Raw genomic sequence first — 27,500 nt, forward strand, 5'->3', positions numbered from 1 at the left:
AGGCATTTGACTGCGTCCTGCTGGGGCATCACCTTGAATTTTTAGTCTACTGCATCGATCCCGGTCCTTTCTTTTATTTTAAGCATATCACTTATCCTCTCAGCCTCTTTACCGAACCGCTACACACACACACACATATGAAAAAACATAACTCACACACACAACACATACATAGGCACACACATAGACACCACACCTGTTATGAAGCTTCTTTCAGTTTTCATTTCCCAAATCCGCTTATAAGATTTTGTTCAGCCCTAGGTAAGGGTAGAATATACTTCCTGAGTTTCCATGCAGAGGGATTCAACGTGGAACAGTGTATGGCTGGGAAAAATGTTCCTTACACTACAACCATGTACATAGATGGGTTGTGTCTATCTATTCTTTTTCTATCTCATCTATCTATCTATCTATCTATCTATCTATCTATCTATCTATCTAATCTATCATCTATCTATCTATCTATATATCTATCTATCTATCTATCTATCTATCTATATATCTGTCTGTCTCTCTATCTCCCTCTCTGTCTATCTATCTATCTATCTATCTATCTATCTATTATCTATCTATCTATCTATCTGTCTGTCTATCTGTCTGTCTGTCTCTCTATCTCTCTCTGTCTATCATCTATCTATCTTCTATCTATCTATCTATCTATCAATCTAACTATATATATAATATACATATATATAATATATATATATATATATATATATAGATATATATATATATATATATATATATATAATGTATTATACAGATCATCATCATCATCACTTGCTTGGCCCCGATAGATTATATTGAGGCAAATTCCTGCAGCTGGATGCTCTCCCTATCGCCAACCTTCTCCTCTTCTTTTCAAGGAAGCTAACATTTGCCAAGAACTAGACATGTTCCCGCAGAATGTTGGAAATAAGAGACCCTGCTTATATGACAGTGGCACTCATTTACAACTATCACACAGATGTCAAGACAAAGAGACACTCACACACACACAAGCGTATACGCACTCACATATAAGATGAATACTCATATATATATATATACATACACACACAATGAAGTCTGTGTGTGTCTGTGCGTATATATATGTATGGATATATACATACATACACACATATATATATATGCAGATATATATATATATATGTGTGTGTGTGTGTGTGTGTGTCTATGCATTGGGATATGTATATATTTATACACACACACACACACACATATATATATATACTTATAAAGTAAGAAATTATAAGATGAATATATTTCTTTCACCAGTTACATCGTTTCACAGAAATTTTTGTGTATGATAAATTCTTTTACATGTCTGCATTAGTGTATAGGTTATAAATCATACAGTGCCATCGTACAATTTACAAAGTAAAACAGGTATAAATGACAAGCACCTCAGTTCATAGAATATCATGTTTACATCCATTCTTCAATGCAATATACATATACAAGAACAGAATTTTATTTTTAAAATATTAATGTATGGAAGACAATAATTTACAAAACAGTTTTTTATAGAAGAGAGAAGCTGATTTAGTAAGATATCAAAAAGGAAGTAGTAAATATACATACATGCATATACACTTATATATATATACATATATATATATATATACATATATATAATATATATACTTATATATGAAGGTATAAAAAGAATTGGGGTGGTTTATGGGATTACCCTGGGTTTCCCATCAATAAAGGTTTAACTTTGTACGGATCGTAAGGCCCCAAAACCTGTTGGCCTAAGACCTCTTCAAAATATGGAAGGGGAAAAGCCTTGGATTTACGTTTTCTGCAAAAGATCCTTTCAGCTCCCTGGCAAGAGATCATCCCAGTGACCATGTGGTTTCCATTAAATACCTCACCATTGAAGCGTTTCTACATATTCACTGAAACCACGGGTCTCCCATAAATATGAAAGAATTTGACCTCGGATACTCCAGTAATAACATCCCCACGTCATCCAACGAACTATACACCGTATGCAGCTGGAAAAGCTATTGGACGGATTAGGCGTATGAAGTGTAGGGTTTCCACCTCCATATTTGGAAGAGGTCTTAGGCCAACAGGTTTTGGGGTCTAATGATACGCCATGAAGCTAAATCCTTTTTGGACCGGAAACCAAGGGTAATCCCGGAAACCGGCCTTCCCCAGTTTTAAAATATACACTGCTCTACATCTTAGAGTGTGCTTCTTCTCCGGATTTATCTTTTCTACAATCAAAACAAATATATACATAGATATGTCATTATTCAGTTTATTTCCAGATATTCTATTTTTCACTTTACGTCAACATCCGCTGGACAGCTAAACTATGCACAGTTTCTCTATGTATGTATGTATGTATGTATGTATGTGTGTGTGTGTGTGTGTGTGTGGCGTGCGTGCGTGCGTGCGTGCGTGCGTGCGTGCGTGCGTGCGTGCGTGCGTGCGTGCGTGTGTACGCACGTCTGTCTGTATGTCTGCACACACACACACACACACACGTTATGATATAATTTTCACTTAGTCTACCTCAGGAATTTCACGGTTTTTTGAGTTTTATTACAAATGGGGGATTGGGAAATGGAGTATTGACCCATTTTGCATCGGACACTTGTGGGTTGGATACTGTATAATTGGATGTGTTGCATCTTCCGGTGCAGATGCATATCATCTGGTGTCTTGTTTTACAGAGGAAACTTCACAAATATTCTCGGTTTCGCTTGGCATGATGTTGCCAGGAGGTTGTTGGCTATAATGCTATAATCCAAGACCTACTGACAACAACAACATACCAAGCGACACCGAGAACTTTCCCACCTGCAAGGAATCGATGCAACAAGGGTCAAACCAATGGTGTGATGGATAAATTTTCTCGTGAACTCATTTTACATATTCCTCATTCAACATAATATTATATATCCAACAGTAATGTATATAAATCTCTCCCTCTCTCTCTCTCTCTCACTATATATATACATATATATATATATATATATATATATATATATATATATTTATATTTGAGTGTGTCTCTGTGTATGTGTGTGTGCACGCGCATTAATTTCATGGTGGTGGACACTAACCACTCAACAGTTTATGAACCTCTTATTAATTATAGCAACATCAAAAGTATACTTTAGAAATTTTGATTCTTCTTTACTAGTCTTGATCTGTTAATCATGTGTTCACTCGTGTTCAGCTCCCCTAAAACTTACTATAGTTAGGAATACAGGTAGATTAAGCTGAAACAATCTATTTAGGACATCTTTATCCTGTCTAGAACACATTCTCATAGCAACATCTAGAGGATCTTACGAAGGTTGATTTTACGGACAAACATCAAATGTACATGATCAGTTTGATCAAGTATACAGTAGAAGACAATAATGACACATTGATATCCATCCTGATTTTACTGTAAATTTTCATTTTCTATTTTTACTTCCACAAAGGGTTCAGTTCAGTTCGACATTCAAAACAAAAGGAAATGGACACCATTGCTTGAAGCCGTTTCCCAGGGTCACCTCGGAATGACACACCTGTTAATAGCCATGGGTGCAGACATAAATGCTGTTGATGGTGAAGGTAACAGCTGTTTGCACCTGGCCGTGAATAGAAATGTGTTTGATTCCGAGGATGCACCCTTGGATTTACTAAACGAAGTAAGTTTTAAAATTGTTTGTGTATATACATGCGTGTGTGTCTGTGTGTGTGCGTCTGTGTGTGTCTGTGTGATTTTGTGCATTTGTGAGTCTTTCTGTGAGTGTGAGAGAGAGACAGCCAGACAGCCAAGCTTAGCTTGTCTTGTATCAATTCTCCCCTATCAACCCCATCCTCCATTACCATTCCGTAATCCAGTCTCCCCTTATGACCCGAGTTATATTATGTAACAAACAATATTCCATCTCCTTTCACTCTCAAAGATGTCGTCTCACCACGGTCGAGAGGTGACCCATCTCGGTTGTTGGCCATATAAACACAGCCATCACAATTTGACGGAGAAGTGGCCTATTTAATAGAGGAGATATTATTCTCAATTAACAATGATGCAGGATAGAAGAGATGTCTGAGCTTTATAGTGCTGGTGCCATGGTAAAGACATCCAGTCCATTCTATGAAGAATTCTGAGTGAAACTGCTCTCTATCCTACTTCTTGTACACGACATGAATCCACTGACTTCTTGTGGACATGTCATAACATTGTTCAATGTTAAGACGCTAGAGGATAAATGCAATAAAGCATGGTCCTTAGTGAGTTTTCCAGTATTTAAGTTCTGTACTTAGGCACACACACACACAAACACACACACAACACACACACACACAACACACCACACACACCACCACACACACAACACACTCACACACACACACACACACTCACACAGACAAACACACACAAGTAATGATTTTGAGTTTGAGTATATATCTTGTAAAATGCTGTTTAAAGCCCGTTTACTGTATTCGGCTATCTGATGTCATCAACAGTATGGACTTCAATACTTCTGGACTTTTTGCTGTCATCTCATAAATGAAGCAGTTTTTTATAATCCTTATATTTTTCTGTTAATCTAAAACATATTCTCCTTCATCTTCTACAATGCTCTTCCATCTATCTGGTAGACTTGCAAGTCACCTCTTCCAAAATTCACTTGTCCGTGATTAAAAATACTCTTCCATTACTCTTCTGACTTGACACTAATTCCTGCTTCCTTTACTTTACCGCCATCATTCAAAGATGCTTCTTGCTTAATTATGGAAACATTATTGATATGTTTGGTCATGTCTGTGTGGTATTGACTTTGTTATGTTATAGGTGTTTTTGTTTCTGATATAACTTATGTTCTTTCTTCTCATGTTGTGTTATATTTATATATACAATACTCTTTCTTATGGCCACATGGTCGCCTTTATCAAGCCAATTATATAGATAGGTTCTTGTTGGTTTGTTCTTCCTATATTTAACTTTTCTACTGAATATATTGTGATATTTGTGATTGACAAGTATATATTACTCATTAATAAGCTTGATGTTAATCAATACGGTTTGTCCTGCTCAATGTAATGACAATATATTTAGAGGGTGTCTCAGTGTTGAAAATAAAGTAAAAACATAAAAATAGAAAATGGACTCAATTAAAGATTATGTAGGAACTCAATACTTTGTAATTGCTTTAATTAGTGGATAAACAAGCTATGAGTAAATTTAGATGAACTTTTGTGTAATTAGGGGCATTTGTTTTGAATATTTCTGTAATATTGTCATCATTTTATATTTCATCATTTGTAGTGCTGTACTGCCCTTAACCTGAAAAAGAAGGAAATGCTCTCTGGTGTAGTGGTTGCGAGATATCTCGCCAGCCAGGGAGCGGACTTTCACCATAAAAACAACAACAATAACACACCATTGGACCTCATTAAGGACCCAAATTTGAGAAGAAAATTAGAAGCATTTTTACCACCACAGTAAGTATTTCCTGGCAATGGAACAGATAAACCAGTACATTTTCTATTTTGTATATAATCATGTTTATATGTTTATTTCGTTTTAATTCTACCAATACGTTATACTGTCGCTAGTGTTTTTGTCAAAGGCCACACAATAAACAATATGCAGTTCTCAGGAGATCAAAGAAAGAACACGATTTTGATTACATTCACATGATTCGTAGTGTTGCCAGTTATACTTCACTGTCCATCACCACCTACCCCTCTTCGTTCCCTATTTTAAAGATTTGTGATCAATAGGAAAATATAGATCTAAATAATGAAGTGAATGAATTCCATTTTGAAACTGTTACTTAGAATTAAGTGGAATTTATCTGTCTACCAACATCTTTTTCTCACTCTTCTAAGTCCGAATCAGTCAATATTACGAATGATTTCATAGAAAAATAACCTACAAACACACACCAACAGTGTATATATTATATTTCTGCAAATACTGATGGAATATTGCCACATATCTTCATAGAAAAAAAAAGCTGTCAGGAAACGTAAATAATTCAAGTAACACATATACCATTACTAGGTGCTTTAGTCGCCTTTGACTCCCTTATTTTATAAGATTTGGCAATTTCTTTGCCATACATCTCTCTGTATGAGCTACTTAAGAAGCAGACACATTTGCCCCTCGGTGAATATACAAAACTTTCTTTGTTGAAATTCAGATATTGTTTATAGATATTGATTTTTGGACTGTATAAATATTGTTCTGCTTTATTCAATTGACACGCTTCAGAAGATTTTATTTGCTTTTACAAATAATCGTTTATGTGAATGTTTTAATAATAATAATAATAATAATAACGATAATAATAATAATATGTCTACAGAGCGCAGCTGATATTATTGGAAAGGGGCAAAATAAGGGACAGAAACTAGAACTACATGCACGATACTATAATAAAGCCTCCCAAAATCATGGTGGAAAATATCTCATCAGCATTGCCCAAATGATGTTGGCATCAGCTTTAAGATATACCCAAGGCCTGGGCCCCGTATTATCTGCCCACAACATAAATCAAACTCGCATCACATAACAACAATACGGCAAAATTATTTCACCTCAAGTGGCCCCGCTCCATTTAGCATTACACCAAAATACATTAAAGCAGAAAAAGACCCCCATAAAGTTCAAGAAGTATTTTGAAATATCCTTCAAGAAATCCCTGATAAAACTCCAACACCAAGATATGTCCCCGTAAACAGCAACTCTCTCCTCGAGTGGGTCATGTTGTCCGCATCCTGATTCGCCCGGTAGTGGGATTACGTTAAACATGGCCTGCGCTAATACTGGCCGAAAACTATCATGCATACATATATATATATATATATATATATATATATGATAGATATATCATCATCATCATTATCATCATCGTTTAACATCCGTTTTCCGTGCTAGCACGGGTTGGACGAAAATATATATAAGTAATATTCGTAGGCACGCCAACATGAGTATCTGTTCGGATGGACTCTACTGCGAATGTTTAACCCCAAGAGAACACCTCCTCTAGCTAATTAACAATGCAAAGGTGCATCCGATTAATTGCGAGCAGGGGATCGAACCCCTACCATCTTATAGCAACAGAACCAGCAGACCAGGTCTGGTTTCGGGCTATTCCTGCCACTCTTCAGTACTGGATACCTCATCTGCTAATCTGTGGAGACAGGATGTATATAATAAAGTATGTGTATATAAAGAAACCTCTGTAGATATATTTGTTCAGAAGAATGCGTTCGATGTTAGAAGTGAAATATATTTCTGGAATATATGCAGTTCACTGTGTGTCAACCAAATTTCTATGATGTATCAGGGTCAAGACAAACATTTATCAATGTATGTATGCATGTGTGTGTATGTATGTATGTGTGTGTGTGTGTGAGCATGCCATTTAACTACAAAAATATCTGTATGTATGTAATTGTTTAAAGAAGAGTTTCTGCTCTACTCTTGGTAGTTACTGATGTATCTTATAATATTCTCTATTCCGAACATGTAAATAATATAATATTTATTATAAATGAATGTTATTGATTGATGTTTCTGTTTTGTCCACAGATGTTTGTTGTGCAGAAAAATAAAGAGGCCACAACAAAAGTTCATCCTGTGAACACCTTCTGACATGTGAAGAATGTTCAAACGTTCCACTTAAACGATGCCTGAGGTGTTTGAAACTGTGTAACAAGCAGAGGTCGAGTTGGTAAGAATATTCTTTGCTGATCTGTCTGTTTGTCCTGCTTGTCCCATTGCCTTATTGTGTAGAATAATATACTTCATGTTGTTATGTAGACAGAGGTCTGCCATAATCTGGCAGATTTATGATAAAAGGTGTTCCTAGTGTCTGTTCTCTGTAATAGTATATCTCTCACACTACATCCACTAAACATTGATTTTATCCAAGTAGGAAACATGTCACACTTCAAGAGGGTTGTAGTCTGCAACATAAAAATAATGGAGGATTCTGCAAGATACTTAGTGAGTAACTGAAGTATCAATAAATCTCCATCAACTCTATAATTAATTATGAGTTATTAGAAGATAATTAAATACAACAGTACTTACAAGGACATCAGTGTCATCTTGGTAAAGTATTAAAATTAGTAGAATATTTTAAAGGAGTAAAATTATATGTCACTAGTTTGAGAGACTTTAACACACAATTCCATGTTGTTATGTTTGTAATTGGAGGATATTAAGGCTAATAGAGACAGTTTTGTTTGTCAAGCAACCAGATCATGAAACCTTCAAATATATCCTGAATGAGGTGACATTCTGGTGAACTGTGAAGTTAAATTAGGGATTATCAGCAACAATGTTTAACAAAAAGATTAGGTGTATGTATTACCTTCTTGAAGTGGTTGTGACATGTGTTTGTTGTTATATCTTTGATGAATAAATATGTTGACACTGGAATTAAACAGGTTGTTAGTGAAGATCAGGGTTTTGAGAATACATTTAGGGTCATAGATATAAGCAAGGAAACCAAAACCTACAGATTAACTGTTATTATGTGATATAATTACAGCATTGTTAGATTATGTAGGATATCTTAACAGAAAGAGGAAATTTACAAAGATCAACTAGAGTTCGTATTGGAGCTAAATATTGGCTATTACATGGGTCCACTGTTGAAAGTATAAAAATATTGACCAAAAGCATTATGATCGCTGGTTGGCCATTGATGATATGAATGTCTCTCAATAATAAAATATAGATTATTAATAAATATGAAGAAATTGTGCTATAAATAACTATAAAACTTGGAAACACATATTTCAGAGAGTCCAAAGTTTGAAGAGAAGGGAATGCAGACTGTGGCAGAGACAGTTGATGAGTTTAAAATTAGAGATCTTAATTAATTTCTATAGATTTTACATTCACCTAAGCTATTTTGCTTATTAGAATGGTGGAGAACAGATCCCATTTCTAATTTCCATTTGAAAGTTTAGCTCTAAAGTAATTGTATTAAAAATATTACTGAAATTTCATAAAGTCATGTTTAACATGTTTGGTCAAATGGATAAATTAAAAGCCACAATAGAGTTAATATTGTCTTCTATGGAACTATAATTTATGTTTTTTAGGTGTAAACTCGTGAGTTAATAAAATAGTTGTTTGTTTTTCTACTAAGATTTTTCGTAAGTTTTCTGATAGGTTATTCTTGATGTTGTTATGTAGCCAGATGTCTGTCGTAATATTTTGTATTTTCTGGGGTTGTGTACCCTCAATGTCTCTGGTTAGAATACATTTTGTAGTTGTAAATTAGAAAATTCTAATTAAATGTTAACTCTGTATAAGAATATTCATCATGAACTTAATTTTATTAAATGTTAAATTAAATATTGAACCATGAACATCTGTTTATATTTAAACAAATTATTGGTGTTTATACAAAATATACAATCAGAAATTGAATTTGACTTGAATACACAAATCCTTCTTTGTAACTATATATAATATACACTTATTACATGTTTTGAACAAAACACATTACATCCATATAGTCATTTTTTCTCACTCTTGTTAGATTTTAGATGATATTAATGCTAAAAGAGGCACGGTTTTCTGAGTGTTTCACCCTTTGGTCTTGATTGTTGCGTTCAAATTATTTAATGAAAGATAGTCATTGTTATTTGACCAGGAAATGAATTAATCATTAGTATTTGGCAGTGGACTTGGTTATATCTTTCTTCGTTTGCTCATGGAACTACCATAATATTAGCTGTGCTGAGACACAATCATATTCATAGTAATGAAGGTTATATGTTCTTTACTCAGATTATATACAATCTATATTGATATCTAGTATTGTACCGTCAAGCACAGTGCTATTGTATCACATATATACCCGATTATCATGATAATTAATAAGCTATAATTCATTAACTCTCTTACATTTGTATGTATGAAATGTTAACATATTTTGTCATAGGAACATTGTGTACCTTCACATTACATTTTATATCTTGGTAGGGATCATGTTGGGGAAGGGTGTATGGAATTTGGCTTGTGGAGATGTTTTTTAGGGGACAGATTGTGTGCGGGTTGGAGGGTATGCATATAAAGGACATGTCTTTATGGGTGCAGTTTTACTTAATTAGAGAGGAACGTTGATTAGTGAATTCTAGATATGAGAGGACAGTGCCATGCCATAGATTTGGCAGTTATAAGAAAAGAAAGACAATGCTAAGAGAAAACTGTCATCAAGTGTTAATTAAATGAGATAATTGCAACATTGTTAGAATATTTAATGTGTTTTTAGAGAAGAGAGAGAGAGAGAGAGAGAGAGGGAGAGGGTGGATTTAGAAATGTTAGTCTGTTTTATTGTGGACATATTGAGCTACTACATGGGACCACTGTAGAAAGTACAGAAATATTGACCAAAACCATAGTGGTCAACATTTGACCATTAACGACAGGAATTGAATGTCTCACAATAAAAAGATAGAGTTTAATAAAAATAAAGATAAAGAAAGTTTCTTTTTAAATGTAAAACTTGGAAATATTTATTTCAGAGGCTCCAAAGTTTGAAGACAGGTGTGTACAAACAGAGGCTATATGTCAGGAATTAGGGGCTGCATCTCAGGCAATTGGTGAGTATAAAATAATAGTTCCCAATTGATTTCTGTAAGGTTTTCTTCCCCCGAGTATATTGTGCTTGAAAGAATAACTGAAAACAGCTTCCATTCCTATTTTCCAATTGAACGATTATCTGTATAATAATTGAATTAAAGATATCGATTTACTGAGAGTTTATGAAACACCCATTGAGGTTAATGCTGTTGGTAATAATGTTCAAATTAGAAGACACAATAGAGTTAATTTTGTCATTTGGTCACAGAACTCATCATCATCATCATTTAACATCCGTTTCTTATCGTGGCATGGGTCGGACGATTTCACTGGCAAGGCAGTAGGCTGCGCCAGGCTCCAATGTGATCTGGCAAGGTTTCCACATATGTATGCCATTCCTAATGCCAACCAATCCGAGAGTGTGGTGGGTGCCTTTTACGTGCCACCGACACAGGAGCCAGTCGGGCTGGGGGCTGGCATCGACCACATTCGGATGGTGCTTTTTACGTGCCACCGGCACAGGGAACTAGTCAGGCGGCAGTGACAAGGACCTATGCTTCTATGGTACTTATAACGTGACACAGGAACAGGTGCCAGTCAGGCGGCACTGGCATCGGTCACAACTACAATTTCCATTTTGATTTCGATCTTGAATTGCTTTTGATTTGTCATTTCTGTTATTGCACGGTGGACTATGATGAAAACGAGGGGTTTAGGAATGATCCCTAGTGAACTCCTACTTCTATCCGGAATTCTTCACTATACTCATTGCCAATCCTCACCTTACTACAGGGCCTCTTCAACTCTTATAATCGCTCGTCAATCCCTAGTTTCCGCATTAGCTGTAAAAAGGATTCTATTAAATATTCCACTGAAATTTCATAAAATCAAGGTTAACGTGGTTGGTAAAATGGTTAAATAAGAAGACATAATAGAGTTAATGATGTCTTTTAGGACAGAGAACTAAAACATTTTGTTGTTTATTTGTAAACAGGTGAGGTAACGAGAAAGTTTTTGTTTCTTTTGCTACTAAGGTCTTTCCAAAGTTTTCTCATAGGTTATTGTTGTTGTTATTGTTATGTAGCCAGATGTCTGTCAGGATATGTTGTTTAGGTACCTACCCTGAATGTCTCAGGTCAGAATAACTTTGTTATAAATTAAAGAAATTAAAAATCAAATCTCTAAGATTGTAAGTATAATGATCATTAACGTTGATTAAATATTAAATTTAGTATTGAACGGTGAACATCTGTTTGCATTTAAACAAAACATTGGTGTTGACATAAATTATAAAGATAGGAATAAATATGAGTTCCCTGTGTGACTTGATCTCACAAATCCTTGTTTGTAACTATATATAATATACACTTATTACATTGTTTGAACAACATTTACCATCCATATAGTCATTCTTTTTCTCACACTTGTTAGATTTTAGATGATATTAATGCTAAAAGAGGCACAGTTTTCTGAATGTTTCACCCTTTAGACTTGATTGTTGCGTTCAAATTATTTAATGAATGATAGTCATTGTTATTTGACCAGGAAATGAATTAATCATTAGTATTTGGCAGTGGACTTGGTTATATCTTTCTTCGTTTGCTCATGGAATTACCATAATATTAGCTGTGCTGAGACACAATCATATTCATAGTAATGAAGGCTATATGTTCTTTACTCAGATTATATACAATCTATATTGATATCTAGTATTGCACCGTCAATCACAGTGCCATTGTATCACATATATACCCAATTATCATGATAATTAATAAGCTATAATTCATTAACTCTCTTACATTTGTATGTCTGAAATGTAAACTTATTTTGCCATAGGAACATCCTGTACCCTCACCTTGCATTTTATATCTTCTTAGGGATCATGTTGGGGAAGGGTGTATGGAATTTGGCTTGTGGAGATGCTTTTTAGGGGACAGATTGTGTGCGGGTTGGAGGGTATGCATATAAAGGACATGTCTTTATGGGCGCAGTTTTACTTAATTAGAGAGGAATGTTGATTAGTGAATTCTAGAGATGAGAGGACTGTGCCATGCCATAGATTTGGCAGAGTTATAAGAAAAGAAAGACAAAGCTAAGAGAAAACTGTCATCAAGTGTTAATTAAATGAGATAATTGCAACATTGTTAGAATATTTAATGTGTTTTTAGAGAGAGAGAGAGAGAGGGGGGGAGACGGTGGATTTAGGAATGTTAGTCTGTTTTATTGTGGACATATTGGGCTATTACATGGGACCACTGTAGAAAGTACAGAAATATTGACCAAAACCATAATGGTCAACATTTGACCTGTAAGGCCACCAATTGAATGACTCACTATAACAAGATAGAGTTTAATAAAAGTAAAGATACAGACATTTTAATATCAAATGTAAAACTTGGAAATATTTATTTCAGGGGCTCCAAAGTCTGAAGACAGGTGTGTAAAAAAAGAGGCTACATGTCAGGAATTAGGGGCTGCATCTCAGGCAATTGGTGAGTATAAAATAATAGTTCCCAATTGATTTCTGTAAGGTTTTCTTCCCCCGAGTATATAGTGCTTGAAAGAATAACTGAAAACAGCTTCCATTCCTATTTTCCAATTGAACAATTATCTGTATAATAATTGAATTAAAGATATCGATTTACTGTGAGTTTATGAAATACCCATTGAGGTTAATGCTGTTGGTAATAATGTTCAAATTAGAAGACACAATAGAGTTAATTTTGTCATTTGGTCACAGAACTCATCATCATCATCATCATCATCATTTAACATCCGTTTCTTATGGTGGCATGGGTCGGACGATTTCACTGGTAAGGCAGTAGGCTGCGTCAGGCTGCAATGTGATCTGGCAAGGTTTCCACATATGTATGCCATTCCTAACGACAACCACTTCGAGAGTGTGGTGGGTGCCTTTTACGTGCCACCGACACAGGAGCCAGTTGAAGTTGGGGCTGGCATTGTCCACGTTCGGAAGGTACTTTTTATGTGCCAACGGCACAGGGAACCAGTCAGGCGGCACTGGCAACAAATAATGTTTGAATGGTACTTATTATGTGCCACCGGCACGGGTGCCAGCCAGGCGGCACTGGCATCGGCCATAATTACAATTTGCATTTTGATTTCGATCTTGATTTGATTTTGATTTGTGATTTCTGGTTTTTGGTTTTACTTGACTCAGAAATTCTTCTCAAGCGCAACTTATCACTCTGTGATTCAAGGGTACTTTTAAAAGGGGCTGGTTATGCGCCACTGGTATAGGCTACAGCTGTGATCTCACTTCACTTGCCGAGTCCTCTTAATCACATCATATTTACAGAGGTCTCTGTCTCTTGCCATTACCTCTGTGAGGCCCAACGTTCGAAGGTCGTTTCACCACGTCATCCCCTGTCTTCCTGGGTCACCCCTTTGCACGGGTTCTTTCCACTGTGAGGGTGTAACACTTCTTTCCACAGCTCTCCTCATCCATACCATGACCATACCAGTGCAGTTGTCTCTCTTGTACATCACATCTGATGCTTCTTATGTCTAACACTTCTCTCAGGCCTCTTCACTCTGCCTTGTGTACACACTGACATCGTTGCGTTCAAATTATTTAATAGAATATAGTCATTGTTATTTGACCGGGAAATGAATTAATCATTAGTATTTGGCAGTGGACTTGGTTATATCTTTCTTCGTTTGCTCATGGAACTACCATAATATTAGCTGTGCTGAGACACAATCATATTCATAGTAATGAAGGTTATATGTTCTTTACTCAGATTATGTACAATCTATATTGATATCTAGTATTGCACCGTCAAGCACAGTGCCATTGTATCAAATACACTTGCGTCGGAAATTAATTAGCACTTCTCAAATTTCTACATTTTCTTACATTTTCTTAATTTAATTAACTTATTATCAGAAACGAACTCGTTTTTAATCAAAAATTTATTAAAACATATCCCAGCACACCACATAATTGATATTAATCGTGAAATTTAGTCAATATCTTGTTGCTCCTCCTTTGGCAGCAATGACAGCTACTACGCGGGTCGGCATGCTGTCTATGAGTGCCTGCAGGTACTGTGCAGGGATGGCCCCCATGCAGCAAGAAGTGCCCCAAACAGCTCGTGTCGGTTCCTGTATTGCTGCACATTCAAATCCCTACCCAATCGACTCCAGAGGTTCTCAATAGGGTTCAGGTCAGGTGACTGGCTAGCACGTACTCCTCGCCACCAAAGAGGTATCCCGTACTATCTCAACGTACTTTGCTGCGTTGATGTTGCCTTCGACGGCATAGAGCCACCCAACACAACTGTAGCTGAACGCCCCTCACACCATCAGACCACCCCCACCATGCTTCATGGTGAGCAAATCAAGGGTGCTAATTAATTTCTGACGGTAGTGTATATACCCAATTATCAAGATAAATAATTAGCTATAATTCATTAACTCTCTTACATTTGTATGTTTGAAATGTAAACTTATTTTGTCATAGGAACATTGTGTACCCTCACCTTACATTTTATATCTTGTTAGGGATCATGTTGGGAAAGGGTGTATGGAATTGGCTTGTTGTGGAGATGTTTTTTAGGGGACAGATTGTGTGCGGTTGGAGGGTATGCATATAAAGGACATGTCTTTATGGGTGCAGTTTTACTTAATAGAGAGGAATGTTGATTAGTGAATTCTAGATATGAGAGGACTGTGCCATGCCATAAATTTGGCACAGTTATAAGAAAAGAAAGACAATGCTAAGAGAAAACTGTCATCAAGTGTTAATTAAATGAGATAATTGCAACATTGTTAGAATATTTAATGTGTTTTTAGAGAGAGGAGAGAGAGAGGGAGAGGGTGGATTAGAGAAATGTTAGTCTGTTTTATTGGACATATTGAGTTATTACATGGGACCACTGTAGAAAGTACAGAAATATTGACCAAAACCATAATGGTCAACATTTGACCATTAACAACAGGAATTGAATGTCTCACAATAAAAAGATAGAGTTTAATAAAAATAAAGATAAAGAAATTTTATTATTAAATGTAAAACTTGGAAATATTTATTTCAGAGGCTCCAAAGTTTGAAGACAGGTGTGTACAAACAGAGGCTATATGTCAGGAATTAGGGGCTGCATCTCAGGCAATTGGTGAGTATAAAATAATAGTTCCCAATTGATTTCTGTAAGGTTTTCTTCCCCCGAGTATATTGTGCTTGAAAGAATAACTGAAAACAGCTTCCATTCCTATTTTCCAATTGAACGATTATCTGTATAATAATTGAATTAAAGATATCGATTTACTGTGAGTTTATGAAATACCCATTGAGGTTAATGCTGTTGGTAATAATGTTCAAATTAGAAGACACAATAGAATTAATTTTGTCATTTGGTCATGGAACTCATCATCATCATCATCGTTTAACATCCGTCTTTATAATAGCATGGGTCGGACGATTTCACTGGCAAGGCAGTAGGCTGCGCCAGGCTTCAATGTGATCTGGCAAGGTTTCCACATATGTATCCCATTCCTAATGCCAACCACTCCAAGAGTGTGGTGGGTGCCTTTTACTTGCCACCGACACAGGAGCCAGTCGGGGTGGGGGCTGGCATCGACCACATTCGGATGGTGCTTTTTACGTGCCACTGGCACAGGGAACTAGTCAGGCGGCAGTGACAAGGACCTATGCTTCTATGGTACTTATAACGTGCCACAGGAACAGGTGCCAGTCAGGCGGCACTGGCATCGGTCACAACTACAATTTCCATTTTGATTTCGATCTTGAATTGCTTTTGATTTGTCATTTCTCTTATTGCCTGGTGGACTATGATGAAAACGAGGGTTTTAGGAATGATCCCTAGTGAACTCCTAATTCTATCCGGAATTCTTCACTATACTCATTGCCGATCCTCACCTTACTACAGGGCCTCTTCAACTCTTATAATCGCTCGTCAATCCCTAGTTTCCGCATTAGCTGTAAAAAGGATTCTATTAAATATTCCACTGAAATTTCATAAAATCAAGGTTAACGTGGTTGGTAAAATGGATAAATAAGAAGACACAATAGAGTTAATGATGTCTTTTAGGACAGAGAACTAAAACATTTTGTTGTTTATTTGTAAACAGGTGAGTTAACAAGAAATATTTTCTTTCTTTTACTACTAAGGTCTTTCCTAAGTTTTCTGATAGGTTATTGTTGTTGTTGTTGTTGTTGTTATGTAGCCAGATGTCTGTCATGATATGTTGTTTAGGTACGTACCCTGAATGTCTCAGGTCAGAATAACTTTGTTATAAATTAAAGACATTAAAAATGAAAGCTCTAAGATTATAAGTATAATGATCATTAACGTTGATTAAATATTAAATTTAGTATTGAACGGTGAACATGTTTACATTTAAACAAAATATTGGCGTTGACATAAAATACAAAGATAGGAATTAAATATGAGTTCCCTGTGTGACTTGATCTCACAAATCCTTGTTTGTAACTATATATAATATACACTTATTACATTGTTTGAACAACATTTACCATCCATATAGTCATTCTTTTTCTCACACTTGTTAGATTTTAGATGATATTAATGCTAAAAGAGGCACAGTTTTCTGAGTGTTTCACCCTTTGGTCTTGATTGTTGCATTCAAATTATTTAATGGAAGTTAGTCATTGTTATTTGACCAGGAAATGAATTAATCATTAGTATTTGGCAGTGGTTATCTTTCTTCTTTTGCTCATGGAACTACCATAATATTAGCTGTGCTGAGACACAATCATATTCATTGTAATGAAGGTTATATGTTCTTTACTCAGATTATATACAATCTATATTGATATCTAGTATTGCACCGTCAAGCACAGTGCCATTTCATCACATATATACCCAGTTATCATGATAATTAATAAGCCATAATTCATTAACTCTCTTACATTTGTATGTCTGAAATGTAAACATATTTTGTCATAGGAACATCGTGTACCCTCACCTTACATTTTATATCTTGTTAGGGATCATGTTGGGGAAGGGTGTATGGAATTTGGCTTGTGGAGATGTTTTTTAGGGGACAGATTGTGTGCGGGTTGGAGGGTATGCATATAAAGGACATGTCTTTATGGGCTCAGTTTTACTTAATTAGAGAGGAATGTTGATTAGTGAATTCTAGAGATGAGAGGACTGTGCCATGCCGTAGATTTGGCAGAGTTATAAGAAAAGAAAGACAAAGCTAAGAGAAAACTGTCATCAAGTGTTAATTAAATGAGATAATTGCAACATTGTTAGAATATTTAATGTGTTTTTAGAGAGAGAGAGGGTGGATATAGAAATGTTAGTCTGTTTTATTGTGGACATATTGGGCTATTACATGGGACCACTGTAGAAAGTACAGAAATATTGACCAAAACCATAATGGTCAACATTTGACCATTAATGACAGGAATTGAATGTCTCACAATAAAAAGATAGAGTTTAATAAAAATAAAGATAAAGAAATTTTATTATTAAATGTAAAACTTGGAAATATTTATTTCAGAGGCTCCAAAGTTTGAAGACAGGTGTGTACAAACAGAGGCTATATGTCAGGAATTAGGGGCTGCATCTCAGGCAATTGGTGAGTATAAAATAATAGTTCCCAATTGATTTCTGTAAGGTTACTTCCCCCGAGTATATTGTGCTTGAAAGAATAACTGAAAACAGCTTCCATTCCTATTTTCCAATTGAACGATTATCTGTATAATAATTGAATTAAAGATATCGATTTACTGTGAGTTTATGAAATACCCATTGAGGTTAATGCTGTTGGTAATAATGTTCAAGTTAGAAGACACAATAGAATTAATTTTGTCATTTGGTCATGGAACTCATCATCATCATCATCATCATCATCATCATCATCATCATTTAACATCCGTTTCTTATGGTGGCATGGGTCGGACGATTTCACTGGCAAGGCAGTAGGCTGCGCCAGGCTCCAATGTGATCTGGCAAGGTTTCCACATATGTATGCCATTCCTAATGCCAACCACTCCAAGAGTGTGGTGGGTGCCTTTTACTTGCCACCGACACAGGAGCCAGTCGGTGTGGGGGCTGGCATCGACCACGTTCGGATGGTGCTTTTTACGTGCCACCGGCACAGGGAACTAGTCAGGCGGCAGTGACAAGGACCTATGCTTCTATGGTACTTATAACGTGACACAGGAACAGGTGCCAGTCAGGCGGCACTGGCATCGGTCACAACTACAATTTCCATTTTGATTTCGATCTTGAATTGCTTTTGATTTGTCATTTCTCTTATTGCCTGGTGGACTATGATGAAAACGAGGGGTTCAGGAATGATCCTAGTGAACTCCTACTTCTATCCGGAATTCTTCACTATACTCATTGCCGATCCTCACCTTACTACAGGGCCTCTTCAACTCTTATAATCGCTCGTCAATCCCTAGTTTCCGCATTAGCTGTAAAAAGGATTCTATTAAATATTCCACTGAAATTTCATAAAATCAAGGTTAACGTGGTTGGTAAAATGGTTAAATAAGAAGACATAATAGAGTTAATGATGTCTTTTAGGACAGAGAACTAAAACATTTTCTTGTTTATTTGTAAACAGGTGAGTTAACGAGAAAGATTTTCTTTCATTTACTACTAAGGTCTTTCCTAAGTTTTCTGATAGGTTATTGTTGTTGTTGTTGTTATGTAGCCAGATGTCTGTCATGATATGTTGTTTAGGTACCTACCCTGAATGTCTCAGGTCAGAATAACTTTGTTATAAATTAAAGACATTAAAAATAAAATCTCTAAGATTATAAGTATAATGATCATTAACGTTGATTAAATATTAAATTTAGTATTGAACGGTGAACATCTGTTTGCATTTAAACAAAATATTGGTGTTGACATAAAATATAAAGATAGGAATTAAATATGAGTTCCCTGTGTGACTTGATCTCACAAATCCTTGTTTGTAACTATATATAATATACACTTATTACATTGTTTGAACAACATTTACCATCCATATAGTCATTCTTTTTCTCACTCTTGTTAGATTTTAGATGATATTAATGCTAAAAGAGGCACAGTTTTCTGAATGTTTCACCCTTTGGTCTTGATTGTTGCGTTCAAATTATTTAATGAAAGATAGTCATTGTTATTTGACCAGGAAATGAATTAATCATTAGTATTTGGCAGTGGACTTGGTTATATCTTTCTTCGTTTGCTCATGGAACTACCATAATATTAGCTGTGCTGAGACACAATCATATTCATTGTAATGAAGGTTATATGTTCTTTACTCAGATTATATACAATCTATATTGATATCTAGTATTGCACCGTCAGGCACAGTGCCATTGTATCACATATATACCCAATTATCAAGATAATTAATAAGCTATAATTCATTAACTCTCTTACATTTGTATGTATGAAATGTAAGCTTATTTTGTCATAGGAGCATCGTGTACCCTCACCTTACATTTTATATCTTGTTAGGGATCATGTTGGGGAAGGGTGTATGGAATTTGTGGAGATGTTTCTTAGGGGACAGATTGTGTGCGGGGTGGATGGTATGCACATAAAGGACATGCCTTGATGGCCTCGATGTTACTTAGCCAGTTGGGTCTTTTCAAGCACAGAAAATTGCTGATTGTCTCAGTCGTTTTAGTTATCTTCCGTGTGAAGCTCAGCATCTGAACATCATTTCTCACCACTTTGCCCCATGTCTTCCTCAGTCTTCCTCTTCCTCAGATTCTCTCCACATTTAGAGATCCGCATCTCTTTATGCTGATCACCTCATCCATATGCATCACATAACCATACTATGAAAGATCTCTCTTTTGAACTCTACATCGGATGACTCTTATACCCAGATTTTCTCTTAAGACATTTCCACTGCGACTTACCTGAACACTGATGTTGTACATCCAGTGGAGCATGCTGGCTTCATTTGCCTCCGACCCTTTGCATGTCTTCTATCTTCACAACCTATCTTTCATTATTGTGTTGTACATCTGTCCGTACACAAGTCTCATACAATCTGCTTTCCACTCTTAGGGAGAAGCCCTTCGTTACCTACAGAGTGGGGAGATTTGGGACGGTTAATCTTGACTATTGGTTATAGGAATATTTCACAATTATAAAATATCGATGTTCATTAAATAAATTTTAATATAAAGTATAATCTTGGAAATATTTATTTCAGCAAGGCCAATATTTGAAGACAAAGAGGTCCAGACAGTAGAAGGGCCACGTGGTGAGTATAGAATGACATTACATAATTGATTTCTATAAATTTTAGCTTTTACTGAGCTATTTTGGTCAATAGAATGACCGAGAACAGGTTCCAATGTTATATTTCATTCGAATGCTTAGCTATAAAGAAATTCTGTTCTTCTACAACAACACGAATATCCAATAAATGTACTTTATGCAAACATCAGTTACTCATTCACTCGCAGAAAGAAAGATACAAAAATTAAATATAAACCCTGAAACGGTTCTCTCCCGTTAAGGAGAATATTCGCCCTGTTTGTCATCTCATTGTACTCATTCATTCTCTCTCTCTCACTCATGCTCTTTCTCTCCGTCTTTTCAAGAAAGTTGCTGGTTAAAAGTTTCAATACAATAAATGATATCATCTTCATCTTTTCTCATCTGCTCTCCATGCTCCCATACACTAGGTGGGTCATCACTGTCCAAGTCAGTTGTATCTGAAATTACTGTCAACCGTCATTTGTTGAGGAAAACATTGCAGCTTTTCTAAGGTGGTAGACCCTTTCTAACCCCAACCACTTTATAAAGGGTCGTGGGTATATTTTATTGTCGCACAAGCATTAGAAATGATCATCAATTTCCCAACAATATCAAACGTTCCTTTCAAACTTGTGGTGTCATCTTTCCTAGTTTCCACCAACCACTTCCTAGTGTGTTCTGGGAGCATTTAATTATAGCACAAGTAGTAATCAAGTTGTGTTACATTCTATATAATTAGACGGTCCTCACTACTCTATGATGTTTTGCTTCACTGAAGCTGATGACATTTTCAGGAGGTGAGAAGGGAATGTGATGACAAAAGAATCAGGATGCGGGGAGAGAAATTTGCAATACTCCCTCTCCTGGCTGTGGGGTCTCTGTCTTACATGTCTGTTGGCTAAATATGCCAGTACTTGTGCTTTACACAAAGGGGCCACGTACACTCTGTGAGGTGGTTGGCATCAATAAGAACATCCTACCGTAGAAAACCATGCCAAAGAAACCATCTGGGGCCTGGTGAAGTTGTCTGGCTTGTCAGATCCTGTCAAGATTTCCAACCCATTCCAGCATGGAAAACAAACTTTGAATGTTGATGATGATGATGATGACGATGCTGTCTTCCAGTAACTCATCATAATTCTTATATATATATAATTATCGCTTGTTACGATGTTTGAATAACGTTTACTGTCCATATAGACATCGTTATACTGACAATTGTTGGCTTTGAGATGGTTTCAATTGTAACAGAGGCACTGTTTTCAGTCTTCCACATTTTGGTTTTACTTCCGACTTGATTGTTCTGTTGAAATTAGATCATGGAACCTGGTCATTGTTATTTGACCAAGAAAAGAATTCATCATTAGTATTCGGTACTGGAAATGGTTACATTTTTCTATGGTTTCTCATGGAACTACCATAATATCAACTGTGCTGAGACACAACCATATTAATTGTAACAAATGTCACATGTTCTTCACACAGATTTTATACAATCTATATTGATAGTTAGTGTTTATACGCCGCATTAACATGATAATTAATCAGCTATCATTCATTAACTCTCTTAAACTTGTCTTTGTGAATGTTTCATAGCATTATCTTGTACCCTCATCTGATATTTTACACCTTGTTACCCTCAAAGTTAACATAACTTTTACATGGGTACACAACCACATCCCTACGAACTAGTTTTTACAGCTGTATGCCCTTCCCACAATAATAAAGTGTTGATTATCAATAACTATAATGAAATTATACTATAAAACGTAAAACTTGAAAATATTCATTTCAAAGACTCCAACTTCTGTGAAGGATGCCTTGACAACATCACAGCCAGTTGGTGAGAAGCAAATAACATACCTCATGGATTTCTATAAATTTAACCTTCACCTGAGCATTTGTAGTTTATCAGAATGACTGAGGACAAGATCCATTCCTAATTTACATCTGAAATATTAGCTGTATAATAATTCTATTAGACATTTTGATATCAATGGAATTTCACAAAATATCCAACGGGGTTGGCATGGTTCGGAAAATGGATAATTTAGAAGACAATAGAATTAATACTGTATTTTGAAACGGAGGACTAAAATATGTAGTTACTAAGTTTACTGATAGGTTATTGCTGTTGTTGCTATTTAGGCAAATATCTCTCATAATGTGACAGATTTACAATGAAATGTGTTCCGCATGTGAACACCCTGCCTTTTTCTTTCACTGATAATAAATTTATCATTACATCCCCTAAACATTGTCTTCATCCATGTAAAAGTATTAGGTTTGATGTTGAGACAACCGTTTTCTCTCTCCCTCTCTCTCCAAGATAGACACTGATGACCCTCATCATTTATCATCTGATGTCTATGCTCCTATCGATTGGATGGATGATTCCTATCCATGTCAGTTCTTATTAAGAAATACTGTCCGCCTTGATTGGATGAGGAACACATTCCGGCTTTTCTATGGTGATGTGCCTTTCCTAACATCAACCACTTTAAAAAGGGCCTTGGGCACAATTTTGCTCCAAAAGCCCTAGAAAAATGATCATGTCGTCAACAAAATTAAACACTCCTCTTTAACTTCTACGAGGAAATTCTGTTTGCAGATACTGAGAACAGAAAGCTAAAATACAATAAAGATGAACTGGATGGATATATGCAGGAGATCCAAAGCAAAAGCAATGATTCCCATTCATAGACAGTTTGAAATGTCCATTGAAACCAGCAATCAAATACCGATTGATTAGTTCAGACTAATTTCAACCTTGAATATAGATGGCAAGATTTATAAGGTTGTATTCACAAAGAGATCAACTGTAAATCTACAGAATAATGAATATGGGACTAAAAGTATCTTGAAGACTGGAATCCTCTGGCATTCCTGGCTGTGTGGAACATGTGTCTTAAATCTAGGATGTGATACAAGACGGAAAGAAGATTAAAAGGGATTGAATGTTGTGTGATTTGATCTGGTTTATGGTTCTCTAGCAAACAAATTGTTGATGGAAGCAGTGGACCTGTTTTATATATGAGAAAAGATTAAGGATCTAATGAGGAGCTGCTATAACAATTTCAATATGCAGTTCATGAGGAAAACTTTCTCGATAGACTGGTATCATTTTGAAACGGGAATTGCTGTAGTTTCTACAAAATCAGTCATTTGGTTTGTGATTGTTATGGAGATGTTACTTAAATCAGCAGATTGATAAGAAATGGCTCAAAGGAAAACACTCGAGAAGACATTAATGGATTACATAACAATAGTAACAACAAATAAAAGGATATGCAAATAGTTCTGGATTAACTGGGTAGACTGAGAAACTTGGTGAAGAATGTGGTTTAATGCAAATGAGTAATGAAGCCAGTCATTTCTGAAAGGTCAGCAGAAACAAGTGAAGGTCAAAATAGCAGGAGAAACCCTGATGAAGTTTAAAGGGAAACTTGAAAAACTATTACGACGATGGTACACTACCTAATTTTGCAATAAGAGTAAAGGCATTGAGATCAAGTCACAGAACGAAGATGGGTTAAAAGAAACAAATATGCCAAACATTCTGGAAAATAAAAGATTTGGAGCTCGCACTTAGTATTCCCATCTTTCTTATATATTTTTGAGTATCAGTCCTTTTGTACCATTTCAGATGTCTTCACTGCAATAATGTGTAGATGTCCAGTTGTATGTAGTGAATGGGGTTTTGTACAAGTGTGCAGTGTTTTAGGACACCTGATATCACTTTTTGTTTCATCATTGGAGAACTGATCATTGCTCACCTGTATTAAGGAGTCTTAAAATATTCCCTGCACCAGATAATGACCAGGTGAACTGGGATGTGGGATGATAAAATTCAAGATTTCCAACAGCAAAGAGAACAGGTATTACGTTTATTTTACTTGAACTGGTGTGTCATGCAATTCTGACGAGATCTTTGGAGACCACATTGGATGATATTGGACTTTAGCAGAAGATGAGGAGAATGGTGGTTAGTGAAGTGTAGAGTTCAGAGGACAGTCACATGTCATAGATTTGGTACAGATATATGAAAGGAGAGAGAGAACTATGAAATGATAATTGAATGAAATAATTGCAACATTGTTAGATTATGTAGGATGTCTCTGTTAAAGAGAAACAAGGTTTCGGAAAGTTAGTCTATTTTGTTGCGGGCCTAAATATTGAGCTATTACCTGGTCCCACAATGGAAAGTATAAAAATACTGAGCAAAACCCCTAGTGGTCACCAGCCAACCACTGATGATAACAATGTCCCACAACAATAAACTACAGAATATTTATAGAGATAATAAGTTTTACAATAATTATAAAAGCTGGAATATTTATTTCAGAGAGTCCAGTTCTGAAGGAGAGGGATCTTCTGAGAGTGGCTAAGAGGTTAGGACGTGATTGGTGGCAAATAGGTGAGTATATTTGATTTCTATATATTTTACTTTCACCTGATCTATTTTATTTGTCAGAATGAATGAGAACAAGTTACATTCCTCATTTCCAATTGATAGGTTATCTGTATGACAATTTTATTTACGATATATTCCTGATATTTCATAAAATATCCACTGAGGTTAGCATGGTTGGTAATAATGGATAACTAGAAAACACAAATGGCGTTTAATATTATCTTTTGGAAGAAGGAACTAAAATATTGTTTAAGGGTAAACAGGTGAGTGAATTTGTTTCACATTTTCTTTAGGTTCACTGTTAGGTTATTGTAATGAAGGACAAGTACCAAAGTTAACATCTAAAACAAAGCATCTTTCTTCAAACAGATTATTTATTGGGTTATTGTGTTGGAAGCTGATAATTCCAATTTATTTTGCCATTTTGCAATGACTTTACCACATGACATATGTCTGTAAATGCTTCAATAAAAAGAGATTTAATAAAGGTGACACAGCGAAATCCTATCATTCTCCTCAGGCGAAAACAGAGAATTCCTTAAGGGATTTACCAGAAAATGAACATTCACAAGTCAAGCCGAACTGCAGGGGGCATCTCTCATTCAGACTGACATAATAATAACTGAATAGGCTCTGTAGAATTGATCGAACCTGGAGTTCATTGGAGAAGTTTGAAATGGGATTGAGTTTGACTTAGAATTATCGACTGTTGGACAATCACTGATCATTCGATTTCCAGTGTCCTCTTGGGAACTTTGCAAGGTAGTAGATGACACAGAGGGACAGTACTTTCATGACCCTTTGAATACCAGTTCAGAAATCTAACAGAATATGACAGATGTATGGGGTTCTTCTAAAGGGTCTTTGGAGTAATGTTACTCAATAGGATTTACAGTTCAGAGATCTAGGAGTCTCTCCAGGTTGAGCCACGTCTCCTCCACATCTGTGGTACCTCGGACATGTGATCAGGGTGTTGCAGCAATGAATTACAGGACAGGTTCTCAAAGTCAAACCAATGGAACAGGGTACCGAGGGGGAGGCCAAGAAAGAAATGGTTGGATGATATCCATAGTCTTAGTTCTTCACATCATAGAATACAAGCAGAATGTCTAATGATGGATGCTTCTGATAGGACCCTATGGAGGAGGTGCCTGAGGACTCTTTCCCCACAGCCCTTTCAAGAATATTGAGCAGAGGAAATGGATGGATCATATGCTTTCACTGTTGGAGGTCAATGTTAATTCTTGAGGTTCTGATATACTTTTGCCTTCACAAAAGTTTTCCTGCCCTCGTTTACCATATATTTTCTCAAGTATAATTTTCAATTAATTTTCTTTAAAAATCTCGTTTAATTCAAACTCTTTGTTATTTTTGTCTATAGAAAACAATGTCTTATATTTTTCATGTTTCTTAGCTATTTCTTTTTTTACTTCTCTAATGATAAAGTTTGTTTGTTATATTCATAACAACCTACAGTACACAGCGTTTTATGTTATTGTCAATGTTGTTGCATTTATTTCTTATTGTTGTGTCTTTTGCAGCGATTTTTTTAGAAGTTGATACAACTGAACTGAAAATTGATGATGAGTCTATTGACACTGTAAAACAAGGCTACCTGATGCTTAAGGAATGGTTCAAAAATTGCGACCCAGAAACACGGACACACGCAACATTACGTGCAGCTCTTGAAGAAGCTGAATGTTTCGCTGCGATGGAATGTCTGTCATTAGACGCAAAGTGAATTTCTGTGTAACTGTTGTTGTTTAGCCTCAGATTAACCTTGACCAAACAGAGACTTATGATCAAACGCATTCCAGTCAGGACCATCATGCCTATTTCCAAAGAGAACCCACAACCACATTGTCCAATATGCCCTTCTGTACAGTGATATCGTGTGAATTTAGCTGCTAATTCTAGCAGGTATATCAGCCACATAGTGATCCCTTCACTGGTTTGGCTCCTTTGTTAAAAATTCACATTTAAAATAAAGACAAACTTTGAAATGTTCATTTATTGTTGTTGCTGTTGTTGTATATCTACCCCCCCCCCCCCAAGCAAACCCATTGTTAAATAGACAGCTTTAATATCTTCTGGTATATTGATAGCTATCTACCTTCATGTTTATCTGAGAGTAGAATGCCTGGTATATATATATATTGATGCCTTTTCCCGTTATATATCCTATAGAGATAGTATTTCTATATAATACATGATGTATCTAAGGATATATCTCACTTTGTCCTGTTGTGGTTTAAGACAGGCCTCTCCAAAGTGG

General features: G+C 35.8%; 1 protein-coding gene and 1 long non-coding RNA gene across 6 annotated transcripts in view; both read left to right on the top strand.

The window, feature by feature from the left end:
- The window catches only part of LOC115226117 (26S proteasome non-ATPase regulatory subunit 10), a 273,213-nt gene that overhangs the window by 20,777 nt on the left and 224,936 nt on the right, over nt 1-27,500 (top strand). The gene's annotated exons all lie outside the window — the stretch shown is intronic.
- Nucleotides 20,918-27,234, top strand: LOC115225957. The gene is made up of 3 exons (XR_005004237.1): nt 20,918-22,654; nt 25,157-25,228; nt 26,767-27,234. It is a non-coding gene; the product is annotated as an uncharacterized LOC115225957 (long non-coding RNA).

Source organism: Octopus sinensis, linkage group LG29, assembly GCF_006345805.1.
Source record: "Octopus sinensis linkage group LG29, ASM634580v1, whole genome shotgun sequence".
Classification (NCBI taxonomy): Eukaryota; Metazoa; Mollusca; class Cephalopoda; order Octopoda; family Octopodidae; genus Octopus; species Octopus sinensis.